We start from the raw sequence: 8,732 nt of genomic DNA on the forward strand, positions 1-8,732 counted from the left end.
TTACCTCAGGCAACATCCTGTTGTCATCATGTCGCCTGGTCCATCTTCCTCTCCCACTAGATGCTTTATACTACGGTTGAATTGGTGGTGATGCCTGTGATGGCTGGGGTGCTGGGGCGTTTGCTGGCTGTGATGGTGGTTGTGTTGTTGTTTGGCTACTTATATTACCACAATCAGTGGGTGCTTCACCAATGTCAGATGGCTGTTGTGGCTGTGTTGGAGTGGGCTCAGCTGAGTGATCTGCCTCTGAGACAGAGGTACACAGTGTGGAGACTGCCGCTGTTGGTGATTCTTCGGAATCTTCCAAATTGTCCTCAGTCCAAGGAACAAAGAAATTGTCATTATTACAAAAGGTGGCACATAAACATGTTTTGAACATTATCACAAAAAAACAAAATGTGGACAAATCACGGCAAGCAATAGGGGATGTGAGGTCAGACACTTGTGTTTCAACTGTGAGGCTTGGAAATAATGCGATGTTGTATAACAGAATTGATAATGCTTTTCGTATTGTTTGTGTAGGATTAATCTTTAATATTAAAACCCCCCAAAATATGCTTGAGTGGCAAAGCATTTTCCATGTGTTTAATGATGATTTCTTGTGTGTTCACAGTAACAGACATAGTTAGACTCAAACAATATTTGTGTGGGAGTACCAACAATGAAAAACTTGGCCAAGCACAATTTTCTGTGTTTAACCCCTTCACCCCCAAGGGTGGTTTGCACGTTCATGACCGGGCCAATTTTTACAATTCTGACCACTGTACCTTTATGAGGTCATAACTCTGGAACGCTTCCATGGATCCCGGTGATTCTGACATTGTTTTCTCGTGACATATTGTACTTCATGTTAGTGGTAAAATTGCATTCAAATAACTTGCGTTTATTTGTGAGAAAAACGGAAATTTGGCGAAAATTTTGCAATTTTCCAACTTTGAATTTTTATGCCCTTAAATCACAGAGATACGGCACACAAAAAACTTGATAACTAACATTTCCCACATGTTTACTTTAGATCAGCACAATTTTGGAACCAAAATTTTTTTTTGTTAGGAAGTTATAAGGGTTAAAAGTTGACCAGCGATTTCTCATTTTTACAACACCATTTTATTTTTAGGACCACATCACATTTGAAGCCACTTTGAGGGGTCTATATAATAGAAAATACCCAAAAGTGACACCATTATAAAAACTGCACCCCTTAAAGTGCTCAAAACCACATTCAAGAAGTTTATTAACCCTTTAGGTGCGTCACAGGAATTTTTTTGAATATTTAAAAAAAAATGAACCTTCTAACTTTTTTTCATAAAAAAAATAATTCAGGTTCAATTTTTTTTATTTTACCAAGGGTAACAGGAGAAATTGGACTGCAAAAGTTATTGTGCAATTTGTCCTGAGTACGCAGATACCTGATATGTGGGGGGGAACCACTGTTTCGGTGCATGGCAGAGCTCAGAATGGAAGGAGCGCCGTTTGACTTTTTCAATGCAAAATTGACTGGAATTCAGATTGGACGCCATGTCACGTTTGGAGAGTCCCTGATGTACCTAAACAGTGGAAACCCCCTACAAGTGACCCCATTTTGGAAACTAGACCCCCCAAGGAACTTATCTAGATATGTGGTGAGAACTTTGAACCCACAAGGGCTTTACAGAAGTTTATAACGTACAGCGGTACAATTAAAAAATCATATTTTTTCCACAAAAATGATCTTTTCACCCCAATTTTTATTTTCCCAAGGGTAACAGGACCCTAAAAGTTATTGTGCAATTTGTCCTGAGTACGCTGATACCCCACATGTGGGGGTAAACCACTATTTGGGCGCATGGCAGAGCTCGGAAGGGAAGCAGCGCCATTTGACGTTTTTGGCTGGAATGGAGATCGGACACCATGTCGCGTTTGGTAAACCCCTGATGTACCAAAACAGTGGAAACCCCCCACAAATGACACCATTTTGGAAACTAGACCCCCTAAGGAACTTATCTAGATGTGTGGTGAGAACTTTGAACCCCCATGGGCTTCACAGAAGTTTATAACATAAAGCCATACAATTAAAAAATCATATTTTTTCCACAAAAATGATCTTTTCACCCTCAATTCTTATTTTTCCAAGGGTAACAGGACCCTAAAAGTTATTGTGCAATTTGTCCTGAGCACGCTGATACCCCACATGTGGGGGTAAACCACTATTTGGGCGCATGGCAGAGCTTGGAAGGGAAGCAGCGCCATTTGATGTTTTTGGCTGGAATTGAGATCGGACACCATGTCGCGTTTGGAAAACCCCTGATGTACCAAAACAGTGGAAACCCCCCACAAATGACACCATTTTGGAAACTAGACCCCCTAAGGAACTTATCTAGATGTGTGGTGAGCACTTTGACCCCCCCAGTGCTTCACAGAAGTTTATAATGCCCGGGCGTGAAAATAAAAAATTCGTATTTTTTCCACAAACATGATCTTTTAGTCACCATTTTTTATTTTCCCAAGGGTACCAGGAGAAATTGGACCCCAAAAGTTGTTGTCCAATTTGTCCTGAGTATGCTGATACCCCATATGTGGGAGAAAACTACTGTATGGGCACACGTCGGGGCTCGGAAGGGAAGTAGTGACGTTTTGGAATGCAGACTTTGATGGAATGGTCTGCGGGTGTCATGTTGCCTTTGGAGAGCCCCTAATGTACCTAAACAGTGGAAACCCCCCACAAATGACACCATTTTGTAAACTAGACCCCCCAAGGAACTTATCTAGATGTGTGGTGAGCACTTTGAACCCCCCAGTGCTTCACAGAAGTTTATAACGCCCGTGCGTGAAAATAAAAAATTCATATTTTTTCCACAAACATGATCTTTTAGTCACCATTTTTTTATTTTCCCAAGGGTACCAGGAGAAATTGGACCCCAAAAGTTGTTGTCCAATTTGTCCTGAGTATGCTGATACCCCATATGCGGGAGAAAACTACTGTATGGGCACACGTCGGGGCTCGGAAGGGAAGTAGTGACATTTTGGAATGCAGACTTTGATGGAATGGTCTGCGGGTGTCATGTTGCCTTTGGAGAGCCCCTACTGTACCTAAACAGTGGAAACCCCCACAAATGACCCCATTTTGAAAACTAGACCCACTAAGGAACTTATCTAGATGTGAGGTGAGCACTTTGAACCCCCAAGGGCTTCACAGAAGTTTATAATGCCAGGGCATGAAAATAAAAAAATCGTATTTTTTCCAGAAACATGATCAATTAGTCCCCAATTTTTTCATTTTCCCAAGGGTAACAGGATAAATTGGACCCCCAAAAGTTGTTGTCCAATTTGGCCTGAGTACGCTGACACCCCATATGTGGGAGAAAACTACTGTATGGACACACGTCGGGGCTCGGAAGGGAAGCAGTGACGTTTTGGAATGCAGACTTTGATGGAATGGTCTGCGGGTGTCATGTGCGTTTGGAGAGCCCCTGATGTACCTAGACTATTGAAACTCCCCACAAGTGACCCCATTTTGGACACTAGACCCCCCACGGAACTTATCTAGATGTGTGGTGAGCACTTTGAACCCCCAAGTGCTTCACAGAAGTTTATAACACTCGGACGTGAAAATAAAAAAAGGGTAACAGGAGAAATTGGACCCCAAAAATTGTTTTGCAATTTGTCCTGAGTAGGCTGATACCCTACATGTGGGGGTAAAACACTGTTTGGGCGCATGGCAGAGCTTGGAAGAGAAGGAGCACCATTTGACTTTTTCAACTCAGAATTGGCTGGAATTGAGATCAGACGCCATGTTGCATTTGGAGAGCCTTTGATGTGCCCAAACAGTGGAAACCCCCCAATTATAACTCCAACCCTAACCCCAACACACCCCTAACCCTAACCCGAGCCCTAACCCTAGCCCTAACCCTAGCCCTAACCCTAACCCTAACCATAGCCCTAACCATAGCCCTAACCCTAGCCCTAACCCTAGCCCTAACCCTAGCCCTAACGGGAAAATGGAGATAAATACTTTTTGTTTAATTTTATTATTTTTCCCTAACTAAGGGGGCGATATCGGGGGGTTTGATTTACTATTTATGGCGGTTTTTATGTTTGGCGGCTGTCGCACGCTAAAAGACGCTTTTTATTGTAAAAATAGTTTTTGCATCACCACATATTGAGAGCTATAATTTTTCCGTATTTTGACCCACCGAGTCATGTGAGGTCTTATTTTTTGCGGGACGATTTGACGTTTTTATTGGTACCATTTTTGGGCACGTGACATTTTTTGATCGCTTTTTATTCCTATTTTTGGGACGCAGAATGAACAAAAACCAGCGTTTCATGAATTTCTTTTGGGGGGGTGCGTTTACACCATTCCGCGTGCGGTAAAATTGATAAAGCGGTTTTATTCTTTGGGTCAGTACGGTTACAGCGATACCTCATTTAGGTCTTTTTTTATGTTTTTGTCGGTTTTATGCAATGAAAACTATTTTATATAAAAAATAATTATTTTTGCATCGCTTTATTCTGCGAGCTATAACTTTTTTATTTTTTTGCTGATGATGCTGTGTGGTGGCTCGTTTTTTGCGGGACAAGATGACGTTTTCAGCGGTACCATGGATATTTATATGCGTCTTTTTGATCGCACGTTATTACACTTTTTGTTTGGCGGTATGATAATAAATCATTATTTTTTGCTTCGTTTTTTATTTTTATTTTTTAAGGGGTTCGCTAAAGGGGTTAACTAATGGGACAGTTTTATAGGGCGGGTCATTACGGACGCGGCGATACCTAATATGTGTACTTTTATTGTTTTTTTTTTTATTTCCAAAAAATGGATTTATTGGGGGAATATTTTTTTTTTTTTTCTAATTTATTTGGCGATTTTTTTTAAATTATTTTAACACTTTTTTTTATTTTTTTTTTACTTTATTAAATAGTCCCAGGTGGGACATCACTGTTCTGTGACAGATCGCTGATCTGTCACATCACAGATCACTGTGACAGATCAGCGATCTGACACAGGCACTGCAGAAGGCTTCCTCATGCCTGCGCTTTGCAGGCACTGAGGAAGCCAGCTTCCTCAGGCCCCCGAAGGCCCCCGTCGCCATCTTGGATTCGGGGGCCTGGAGGAAAGGAGCCCCCCGCAGCAGCGCTGCACATTGCGCTGCCGTGGGTGGCTCAGGGAAGCACGGAGGGAGCCCCCTCCCTGCCGATGCTTCCCTTTAAACCCCGGTACACCACGATCATGTTTGATCGCGGTGTGCAAGGGGTTAACGTGTCGGGGCGGTCCGTGACCGCCCCTGACACATTGTGCCGGGTGTCAGCTGTGATAATCAGCTGACACCCGGCCGCGATCAGCGGCGCTCACCACGTGGGCGCCGCTGATCGCGCCGACGTACTATCCTGTCCATGGGCATAGGGGCCCAGGTCCCATGGACGGGATAGTACATCGGATGGCAGAAAGGGGTTAAAGTAAAAATAAATACATACAGTCATTTACTGGTTGAGTTCCATGATTGGGCGCAAGAATTCTAAATTTTGGAAATAGACATATTGGCTAGAGTTGAGCGACTTTGGTCGGATCGGGTTTCATGAAACAAAATTTGTTTCAGATGAAACTGATCCGACTAGGGCAAAAAAAGTCGGAGTTTCGTCCGAAACCCGACCCCAATGCAAGTCAATGGGGAATGTCATCCGCTCAATGCCGACTTTTATTCCCCATTGACTTGCATTGGGGTCAGGTTTTGGACGAAACTCTGAATTTTTTTTGCCCTAGTTGGACCAGTTTCATCTGAAACAAATTTTGTTTCATGAAACCCGATCTGACCAAAGTCGCTCACCTCTAATATTGGCGCTTTCTAGTTGCCCCAGATGTCGAGGGAAGGGGATTAAATTCTGAGTGGTACTGGTCCCTTGCTGAGCGTTAGCGTTGTTTCAACAAAGCCACTGTCATGCACCAAGTTTATAATTGTACCCAGCACCATAATGTAGGCAGTGGTGGGATTGGTAGCAGATACATATTTGTGTGTGGAGAGCAAAGTAACTATATACAGCCTTGAGAATGACTGCCAGATACCTGTAAGGGCAGTGCAGCGGGAATATAATTTCTGGGGTCATAATAATTAACCCCTTAACCCCCAAGGGTGGTTTGCACGTTCATGACCGGGCCAATTTTTACAATTCTGACCACTGTCCCTTTATGAGGTAATAACTCTGAAATGCTTCCATGGATCCTGATGATTCTGACATTGTTTTCTTGTGACGTATTGTACTTCATGTTAGTGGTAAAATTTCATTCAAATAACTTGCGTTTATTTGTGAAAAAAATGAAATTTGGAGAAATTTTTGAAAATGTTACAATTTTCCAACTTTGAATTTTTATGCCCTTAAATCACAGAGATACGGCACTCAAAAACCTTAATAAATAACATTTCCCACATGTTTACTTTACATCAGCACAATTTTGGAACCAAAATTTTTTTTGTTAGCAAGTTATAAGGGTTAAAAGTTGACCAGCGATTTCTCATTTTTGTAACACCATTTTATTTTTACGGACCACATCACATTTGAAGCCACTTTGAGGGGTCTATATGATAGAAAATACCCAAAAGTGACACCATTCTAAAAACTGCACCCCTTATGGTGCTCAAAACCACATTAAAGAAGTTTATTAACCCTTCAGGTGCTTCACAGGAATTTTTTGAATATTTAAAAAAAGAAAGAACATTTAGCTTTTTTTCACAAAAAAAAATACTTCAGGTTCAATTTTTTTATTTTACCAAGGGTAAAAGGAGAAATTGGATGCAAAAGTTATTGTGCAAATTGTCCTGAGTACGCTGATACCTGATATGTGAGGGGGAACCACTGTTTCGGCGCATGGCAGAGCTCAGAAGGGAAGGAGTGCCATTTGACTTTTTCAATGCAAAATTGGCTGGAATTCAGATCGGACGCCATGTCACGTTTGGAGAGCCCCTGATGTACCTAAACAGTGGAAACCCCCCACAAGTGACCCCATTTTGGAAACTAGACCCCCCAAAGAAGTTATCTAGATATGTGGTGGGAACTTTGAACCCACAAGGGCTTCGCAGAAGTTTATAACGTACAGCGGTACAATTAAAAAATCATATTTTTTCCACAAAAATGATCTTTTCATCCCCAATTTTTATTTTCCCAAGGGTAACAGGACACTAAAAGTTATTGTGCAATTTGTCCTGAGTACGCTGATACCCCATATGAGGGTGTAAACCACTATTTGGGTGCATGGCAGAGCTCAGAAGGGAAGCAGCGCCATTTGACTTTTTTGGCTGGAATTGAGATCGGACACCATGTCGCGTTTGGAAAGCCCCTGATGTACCAAAACAGTGGAAACCCTCCAGAAATGACACCATTTTGGAAACTAGACCCCCCAAGGAACTTATCTAAGTTGTTGTCCAATTTGTCCTGAGTACGCTAATACCTCATATGTGGGAGAAAACTATTGTATAGGCACACGTCGGGGCTCGGAAGGGAAGTAGTGACGTTTTGGAATGCAGACTTTGATGGAATGGTCTGCGGGTGTCATGTGCGTTTGGAGAGCCTCTGAGGTGCCTAAACTATTGAAACTCCCCACAAATGACCCCATTTTGGAAACTAGACCACCCACGGAACTTATCTAGATGTGTGGTGAGCACTTTGAACCCCCAAGTGCTTCACAGAAGTTTATAACGCCTGGGCGTGAAAATAAAAAAAAATCATATTTTTTTCCGCAAAAATGATATTTTTGCCCCCAATTTTTTATTTTCCTAAGGGTAACAGGAGAAATTGGACCCCAAAAGTTGTTTTGCAATTTGTCCTGAGTAGGCTGATACCCCATATGTGGGGGTAAAACACTGTTTGGGCGCATGGCAAAGCTTGGAAAGGAAGGAGCACCATTTGACTTTTCCAACGCAGAATTGGGTGGAATTGAGATCAGACTCCATGTTGCGTTTGGTTTGGAGAGCACCTGATGTGCCCAAACAGTGGAAACCCCCCAATTCTAACTCCAACCCTAACCCCAACACACCCCTAACCCTAATCTCAGCCCTAACTCTAGCTCTAGCCCTAACCCTAGCCCTAACCCTAAGGGGAAAATGGAAATAAATACATTTTCTTTTAGTTTTATTATTTTCCCTAACTGAGGGGGTGATAACGGGGGGTTTGATTTACTATATATGGCGGGTTTTTATGTTTGACAGCTGTCACACGCTAAAAGACGCTTTTTATTGTAAAAATAGTTTTTGCATCACCACATTTTGAGAGCTATAATTTTTCCATATTTTGACCCACCGAGTCATGTAAGGTCTAATTTTTTGTGGGACGAGTTGACGATTTTATTCATACCATTTTCGGGCACGTGACATTTTTTGATCACTTTTTATTCCGATTTTTGGGACGCATAATGAACAAAAACCAGCCTTTCATGAATTTCTTTTGGGGGGTGTGTTTACACCGTTCCGCGTGCGGTGAAATTGATAAGGCGGTTTTATTCTTCGGGTCAGTACGGGTACAGGAATACCTCATTTATATCGTTTTTTATGTTTTAGCGCTTTTATGCAATTAAAACAATTTTTTATAAAAAATAATTATTTTTGCATCGCTTTATTCTGCGAGCTATAACTTTTTTATTTTTTCACTGATGATGATGTGTGCTGGCTCATTTTTTGCGGGACAAGATGACGTTTTCAGCGGTACGATGGATATTTATATGCGTCTTTTTGATCACGCGTTATTGCTAGAGTTGAGCATTC

Source organism: Dendrobates tinctorius, unplaced genomic scaffold (genome assembly GCF_039654945.1).
Source record: "Dendrobates tinctorius isolate UK_male_01 unplaced genomic scaffold, ASM3965494v1 ptg000075l, whole genome shotgun sequence".
NCBI classification, from domain to species: Eukaryota; Metazoa; Chordata; class Amphibia; order Anura; family Dendrobatidae; genus Dendrobates; species Dendrobates tinctorius.